This window comes from Solanum tuberosum, unplaced genomic scaffold (genome assembly GCF_000226075.1).
Source record: "Solanum tuberosum cultivar DM 1-3 516 R44 unplaced genomic scaffold, SolTub_3.0 scf00122, whole genome shotgun sequence".
NCBI classification, from domain to species: Eukaryota; Viridiplantae; Streptophyta; class Magnoliopsida; order Solanales; family Solanaceae; genus Solanum; species Solanum tuberosum.
In genome coordinates this window covers 658,870-667,127 of record NW_006239050.1, presented here as the reverse complement: position 1 = coordinate 667,127, position 8,258 = coordinate 658,870, and the positions used below count along the sequence as shown (strand labels likewise).

At 36.7% G+C, this 8,258-nt stretch overlaps 1 long non-coding RNA gene across 1 annotated transcript; it reads left to right on the top strand.

Annotated features, from left to right (window-relative positions):
• The first annotated feature begins 841 nt into the window (after positions 1–841).
• Positions 842–7,497, top strand: LOC107061230 (uncharacterized). The gene is made up of 2 exons (XR_001473865.1): positions 842–1,140; positions 7,186–7,497. It is a non-coding gene; the product is annotated as an uncharacterized lncRNA (long non-coding RNA).
• Positions 7,498–8,258: the final 761 nt, after the last annotated feature.

The following is an 8,258-nucleotide window of genomic DNA, read 5'->3' as shown; positions in this document are numbered from 1 at the left end:
TGATAGTAAATTTAGTGATCGAAAGTTCAGTAATTTAAGTCATTCTAACTATTTTTCGTTTTGAATGGATTGTTGTCACTTTTTTCACATTTTAAATGAATTGTTTATTTTATTTTTGTGTATGGTTAATAACCGAATAACCAAACCAAACCAAACCGAAACCGATAATCACCAAACCGATAAATGTATATTATATTTGGTTTGGTTTGATTTTGATAATTTTAAAACCGATTAAGTTGGTTTGGTTTTGGTTTTGACCAATAACCGATCCAAACCAACCCATAAACACCCCTACTTATGATTGTACATCACAAAGTACACTTGTAATTACACTGTGGCAAACAAATATGTCAGTGTAATTATTAGGTTGTATAATTATGAAACAGATAATTACTACCCTAGTAATTACACCAATTCCATTTATCTGATGCCTGGTGGCTTTCCAAATAGACCATTTAAGAAGTCTTTCCTTCCATCACAACTTCATGTTGTTTTTTGGATAAATGCAACTAGAGTTTCAATTCAAGAATCAAAATACATCTAACGATGAAACTATCCGTCTGCACTCTTGGCACCATATATACTTCGAGAAGATTTGAAACATGAGATTATAGACTTTTATAATATTTTGCCTATTTTTGTTAAATTGTATATTTCACATGTCCATGATGATAAGTCCTGAAGATTGAGGATACTCAATTCTTTTTTTTTTTTTTTAACAAATCTTGGGTCCACAGCTGGACCCATTTTATTAATAATGTGCACAAAACAAAGGAACCCTGTTCAGTACAAAACAGGCCCAAATCGCCTGGTCCAAAATAAAGTTTCCTAATTATTTAGATATCACTAGACATAGTTAAAGAGTACTCAGTACTCTCTTGTATCTTTGCCGCCTTGTGTGATGTTTCTTTTGAGGTGGAATCGGCACTTTGCAATCTTCAAGCTCCATCCTTGGTTGTTGTTAGAATGACTCTGTGTATCTTCTTCCTTAGCCTCCGGTGAGTCCATTCTTTTCATTTCCTTCTCGCCATGTTTGTTGTCTCCAGGTGGTGGATTGAAATTGAAGCTGACGGTGGTGGTGGGACGCCAAACAACCCCTCTTTTTGATGAAGCTTTTTGGTAGCTAGGGGAGCTAGCTAGGTATGTAACTATTGATCCCTTTTATGGTTCTCTATATTGTGTGAATGTATCTTCTTCCTTCCCCTGCTTTTCTGATTCATTGCCTGCTTATTTTCCGTGTCCTAATCCTAAGGTTAAGAATCTGAGCCTTGTCCATGTTTATATGTTTCCTTATATTTGCTGGTAGCTCGTAAAAACTGTGATATTCCTTTGTGTCTTGTGTGTCTAGAACTTCATTAGCTAATGAATCTGCCACTGTGTTTCCTTCTCTAAAGATATGCTTTATGTTTCCTTGTATTAGTTGCATTTGGACCCTTATGCCTTCTATTATCTCTATAAGTTCCCATGGCACCTTCTATTCCCTCTCAATCATCCTTTTCAGCGTAATGGAATCTGTTTCAATTATTACTTCCTATAGATTAATGGACTGACAAAACCCCAAAGCTTCCTTAATAGCCATAGATTCTGCTTCTGTATTAGTGGCTATACCTATTCCTATGGCAGCAGCATATATCAAATCTCCAAACTCATTCCTTACACAGAAAGCAAGTGCACTCTTTCCAGGATTTCCCCTACACGCCCCATCAGTATTACATTTCAGCCTATCCGTTGCTGGAAATTTCCAAGTAACATAATAATAGTGTAATCTTGGTTTGTATTCCTTTAATAAGGTAACCATGTGAGGCCAATCCTCCTTTCCTATCTTCATCCAAGGGTATAAGCTTTTGAGTAGTTTCCTAAGCATGTCTTGTACTTGCCATATCATGTTATTCAAAGTCACATTTCCTCCATGCTTGATACTATTTCTCCTTTTCCATATAATCCACATTATGAGTGCTGGCATTGCTTTGTATACTGACTCCAGCTTTGGTGTTGTGTGAATATTCCACCAAGTATTTATGAGTTGTTTCAAATTCATGTCTTCTATGTCAATGCCTGCAAAAATAGCAAACTGCCTCCATAGCTTAGTAGCTATGGGTGCTGTAGAAATAGATGAGTCATGGTTTCTTCTGTCTTTTCGTCACAACACCAACATCTAGATACAATATTTATCTTCATTTTTTTCAAATTGTCATCTGTGGCAATCTTCCTTCTCCAAGCCTTCCATAAGAAAAAATTAACTTTGAATGGAACTCTCTTTGCCCAGATTTTGTTATTTTCTTCCTTCTTTTCTCTTCTCTGTCTCAACAGTTCCCAGGCTGATTTCACAGTGAAGTTGCCTTAGGTATTCCCCATCCACCAAGGTATATCATTACTTTGCCAATCAGCTGGTGGAACTATATTCTCCACAATATGTACTGTCATTTCTTCAGATAGCTTATCCCTCAGTTTCTGTCTATCCCATTCTCATCCCCTTGTAAAATCCCTGACTTCTAGTTCTTCTTCTCTTGCACCTTCACCTTCTATTTAATATAAAGCCCCTTGTCTAGTCCAGTTATCAAACCAAAAGCTGGAATTTTCTGATTTTATTTGCCACCATATGTTATGCTCTATTTCCTCTTTTACTGCTTGCATTTTTCTCCAAACGTGTGAAGCACCATATCCCTTAGCCGTGATAGGATGTAATTTTTTGCAATATTTGTTCCACATGTATTCACCCCACATGGATGATGTAGAAGTTCTGAAATTCCACCAAAGCTTAGCAAATAAAGCATTAGACACTACATTTAGAGATCTGAGACCAATTCCTCCCTCCTCCTTCGGATAACACATATTTTTCCATGATACCCAATGTTTGTTTCTAGATCCTGTAGCATTTTCCCAAAAGAATTTAGCAAAAATTCTATGAAGTTGCTCAATCACACCAGTTGGAGGGTTCATAGCTGAGAGTAGATACACTGGCATGGATTGCAGTACATGTGTGATCAATATATATCTGCCCCCAAATGATAACAACTTATTTTGCCATATATTAAGCCGTTTCATCACCTTCTTGATCAATTCTTCAAAATGGCTTTTATTCTTCCTACCATAAAATACAGGGCAACCTAGGTATATAAATGGAAAATTGCCTTGTTTGATGCTGGTTATCCTCTTAATTCAATTGCACACTCTCACTGATGTCTTTTCATGAAGATAAAATAAGCTCTTGTCTAGATTGATCATCTGTCCGGACTCCATTTCATAATCTCGCAGTACCTTCATCATTTTCTTCATTGATCCTCCATGTCCCGAACAAAATAGTATGGTATCATCAGCATATGAAAGATGGTTTATTCTTGGGCTCCACTTAGGCATGCCATAGCCTATGAAATCCTGTTCTTCATATAAATTATTTAGATTCCTTGTCAAAACTTCTGCAGCAATTATGAAGAGTGTGGGCGATAAAGGATCTCCTTGTTTTAGACCTCTGGATGATTGGAAAAAACCATATGACTGCCCATTCATCAAAACTGAATACCAGTTGCTACTTATTAATCGCACAATCATATCAATAATCCGTTATGAGAAACCAAAGCTTCTTAGCACCCTTACAAGGAACTTCCACGACACTCTATCGTATGTCTTTGCCATATCAAGCTTGACCACTACATTATGCAACTTATTTCTCATGCTAATATCTCTGATTATCTCTTGTGCAAGCAATACATTCTCATTGATGCTCCTTCCCTTCACAAAGCCTGACTGATTAAGAGAGATAATTTTGGGCAACACTTTCACCATTCTTTCATGCATCAGTCATGATATAATCTTGTTTGTGAATTTACTTAAGCTAATAGGCCTCAGGTCTCCAAATGTCTTTACCTCCTCCTTCTTTGGAATAAGCACCAGGTTGGTATGAGTAACATACGTTGGTAACTCTTGTCCACAAAAGAAAGCCTTCACCATGTTTGTAATATCATTACCAATTATTTCCTAACAAGATTGGAAGAATTGACTCGAGAAACCATCATGTCCACTTGCACTATCTCTATTTAATGAGAAGACCACCTGTTTCACTTCCTCTTTGGATGGCATTTGTACCATCCCCTCATTCTCCCCTTTCGTGATTAATTTAGGTATACACTGGATCAATTCCAATGTGCTCTCTTCAGAGGTCTCCCTGAACTGTTCCTTAAACACTTTGACTGCTTCTTCTCCTATATGCTGCGGATTATTTATTACATCTCCCCGTGCTGTCTGAATTTCCTTGACCTGAAGCTTTCTCCTTCTTCCTTTCACATAAGCATGAAAGAATTTTGTGTTGTTATCTCCATCTGTGAACCATTTCATACCTGATTTCTGCTTCCAGTATTCTTCTTCAATATGAAGGTAGCTCTTCAAGTCTGCCTCCACCTTGTTGAGTGAGCTCCTGTCAGCAATAGGCGAGATTTCGAATTATACTTCCTTTGCCTTCACCACATCTTCTAATATGGCAATTTTCTAGAAAATATTCCCAAAGGTCTTCTTGCTCCATTTTGACAATGCAGTTTTGGTCCTCTTCAACTTGGCATGGACTATATAGAATGGAGATCCTGTTATTTCTTCAAACCAACTTTCCTCGACTATCTTCATGAATTCATGATGTTTAGTCCAAAAGTTCAGGAATCGAAATGGTTTTACCACCTGTTCCTGAGAATCATTACCAAGCACATGTAATGGAGCATGGTCAGAACCCTGTCTAATTAAATGATGCACCTCACTATTAGGTAGTAATTGCATGAATTCATTGTTTCCCAAGACTTTATCCAGTCGCTTAAAGATACAATCATTTTCAATTTGTCCATTCCACCAAGTGTAGCAACTACCTACGAATTTCAACTCATTTAATGCGCAAGCACTAATACAAGCAGCAAAGTCAGTTGTTTCCTACAGCGTTACTGGCAAACCACCTAGCTTCTCTGACTCATCTACAATTGTATTGAAATCACCGCCTACCAACCAAGGACTACTAGATTGAGCAGCAATATGCTCTAAATCATCCCATAATTCTAGTCTGTCTAGGGCACTACATCGTGCATATACAGCCGTTACCCTAAAACACGCATCCCTACCTCTGAGTTGGAATTGCACTGTTAATTGTTGCATAGTGTCTGCTGAACCTTTCTCCACCCAATTATCTTCCCAGAAGACCCAATTTTTTTATGAACTATTCACCCTAGCATTAGGAAGACCTAACTTCCTCCTATAAGCTTCCAATTCACTCGGGCTTTGAAAAGGTTCTAATAAAGCAATGTATGAGTAATGATGTCTTTTATGCAGATCAACTAGTCGCTCAAAAGATTTTTGAGTCCTAACAGACCTGATATTCCAAAATATGGCCTTATTAATCATTAATCAGATGTAAAAAACGACCCCTTCTTATTCCTTGTATTTATTTGTGATTAAGGTAGAACCTGCCTTATACTTTTCTGCATTTTGCTTTTAAGATTATCAATTTGTCGTGGTGACAGATCTCCATTTTTACTCACATAATCTACATTAGCATCAATACTTTCATCCTCCTCTGAATTTTGCTTATCACTGAGTTCCTGCGCTGTAGATGTTTTTATTTTGGGTACCTCTTTATCTTCTTTTTCATTAATCAGTTCCACAATCAGTCCCACTTCATCTCTTGAAAGTGTAAGCACTGCTTCAGTGTCAACCTCCTCACTCTCATGCAGTTGGTCAAGTTCTTTTTCTGGAGTATCTTCTGATTGCTCAGATTCTTTTGCTAGATCACCATTGTTATTCATTGAACTCTGGGCGTTATGTTGTTTGCTTTTATTATTGGATCCTCTGGATTGTTCTCCTATACTTTCTACCTGTTCATGCTCCACTTGATGGTGTTCCTGTCCTTTCTCTTAATCACTCCCCTCTAACCCTTGATCTGCATTTTCCTTCGTTGTCTTATCTTCTAGTGCCTCAAATTTGTTACATGTTATTGTCACATGTTCTTGTATTTGTGGCTTAGGATTCCATCGTTGCTCCACCCTACTCTTGTATGGTTGTCGTCCCCCATTGTGATAATTTTTCCTTCTCTGCTCCTGGAAACTTACCTCTTCCACTTCTTTTGTTTTTTCGCAATCCTCCTTAGTTGTTCCTTCAACCCCTCTCATTTGTGATTTATTTGTTATGTCCCTATTTGCACCCTCATTCTTCGTATTGTCTGACGTCCTTTCTTCTTTGTTCTCCTCTTTTGGGTAAAGTTCTGGATGGATGATAAAACATTCATTTATCATTATGCCCTTGAAGCTTACAAGACTTGCAATACTTAGGCACATAGTCATAATTGATGTGTATCCACCTCTCCTTCACTTCTCCCGTTTTCATCCTCATACCAAGATTGATTCTTTTTGGAAATTCCCCGAGTAGATTAACTTCTACTTTTACCCTTGCACAACTCAGTCTAGTTTTATTCTGGGTAGCCAAGTCCACTTGCAATGGTTTGCCAACTGCCGATGCTAAAGAGAACACCGCTTCTTTTCCAAAAAAAATTGGTGGCAATGCTGGAAAGGATATCGAGGCTATTGCCGTTGATGTCTCCTCCTTTGGATCAAAACAAGGATCCCACTTAAGTGTCCGCATTGGATAGGACCAATGATTATGCGTAATATAAAATTGCGGCTTGGATAAGAGATTCACATAATCATCCAATCTTGTTGCCCTAATCAGAATATATCTATTGCTTAGCAGCCCAATGTTTACCTCCCCTTTTAGCTCGCATTGTTTCGGAATTAGTCGTCTTAGATCTTGAATATCAGGCCACCCGTACGAAAATTTTGCTACTACAGCATACTGCAGATCTTCATTGATAATCATCTGATTCACCTCTTCTTCTTCCCATACTATCTTTGGCTCCCCATGTAAATAAGCTATTTGTTTCAGTGGAATAGGTTTGTATTGGGGTTGAATAGGTTTTAATGTGTTTGCATAAGTCTTCTTCAAAGGATCCTCTGTTATCAATTGTGCAGTTGGCACAGCCTCCACCGGAGGAGACTGGCCAACGGCCAGCAAGGCCATGACTCCGATGGTTGTTATGAATTAGGTTTCTGACGGCAGGGTTTTTTCCGGCCAATGGTATGAACTTTGTAGGATACTCAATTCTCAAAAATAGCATTGTGGTAAATTTTCTCTTCTCAATTGTTAAACCGTATTGTTTTGAAGGTGGCAGGGACATTAGTCAACTCAAAAGATATCACTAGGAACTCCTCATGACCATAACAAGTCCTAAATGCAGTCTTAGGTTTGTCTGTTTCCCTAATCCTCAGTTGATGGTAACCGAATATCAAATCAATCTTAAAAAACACTACGACACCTTGAAGTTAGTCAAATAGATCATCATTATGAGACATATGGTAAGGGTATATATATTTTCTTATTAAATGTATTTTGGATTAAATTGTATACTTTGATTGTGTTGTAAGATTTACTTGTGTTAATTTGTAGACCATGAATTAAAGTGACATTTTCTTTCAATCACTTGTGGAAACTAATTGGCTAATTCAATTAAGAAGTTGCAATTCGAGAATCATAAGAGGTCTGCAATTCTTATATCATTTATACTTTGAGAAGGTTTGAGACACGTTATTACAAACCATTTTAATATTTTGTCGTATTTGATAAATTAGGTATTTCACAGTTCATGTTAATAAGTCTGAAGATAATCAAGATTATATATATATATATATATATATAAATCCTTTTTTCTACCTTAGTTTAATATTTTGTAGCATGATATTTTGTATATTTTATGAGTTAGAAATTTGATAGATTTTGAATTTTTCAAAAAATAGTTCAATTAATTTGTAAAATTAATATATATAATTATAGGTTTTTGAAAAGGGCCTAAAATATTTTTAAACTATTAGAATTGGTACAAAACTATTCTCTGTTAACCAATTGACCCTGAAATATCCTTGACATCCACCTTTATGGCCCTATATTACTCTTATCACAAACGATCTCATTAATTGGATTAGTTAACCTTCTCATTTAATATGCAACACATTTTAACTCGTTGGTTAAATAACTATTCAAAATTAATTTTAAACCAACCTGAATTAGGATCATCAAATCACCCACCCAACTAAAAAACCCATTATTCCATAGAGGCAAACTCATTAACCTAATGATCTTGAAGCTGGTTCTTCTTCTTCCTCTCTTCTATCTGAAGTTGTCCAACTTCACTTAAATAATTATCAAGTTAAATTTCCATAACTTCAAGATATGTGGCATTG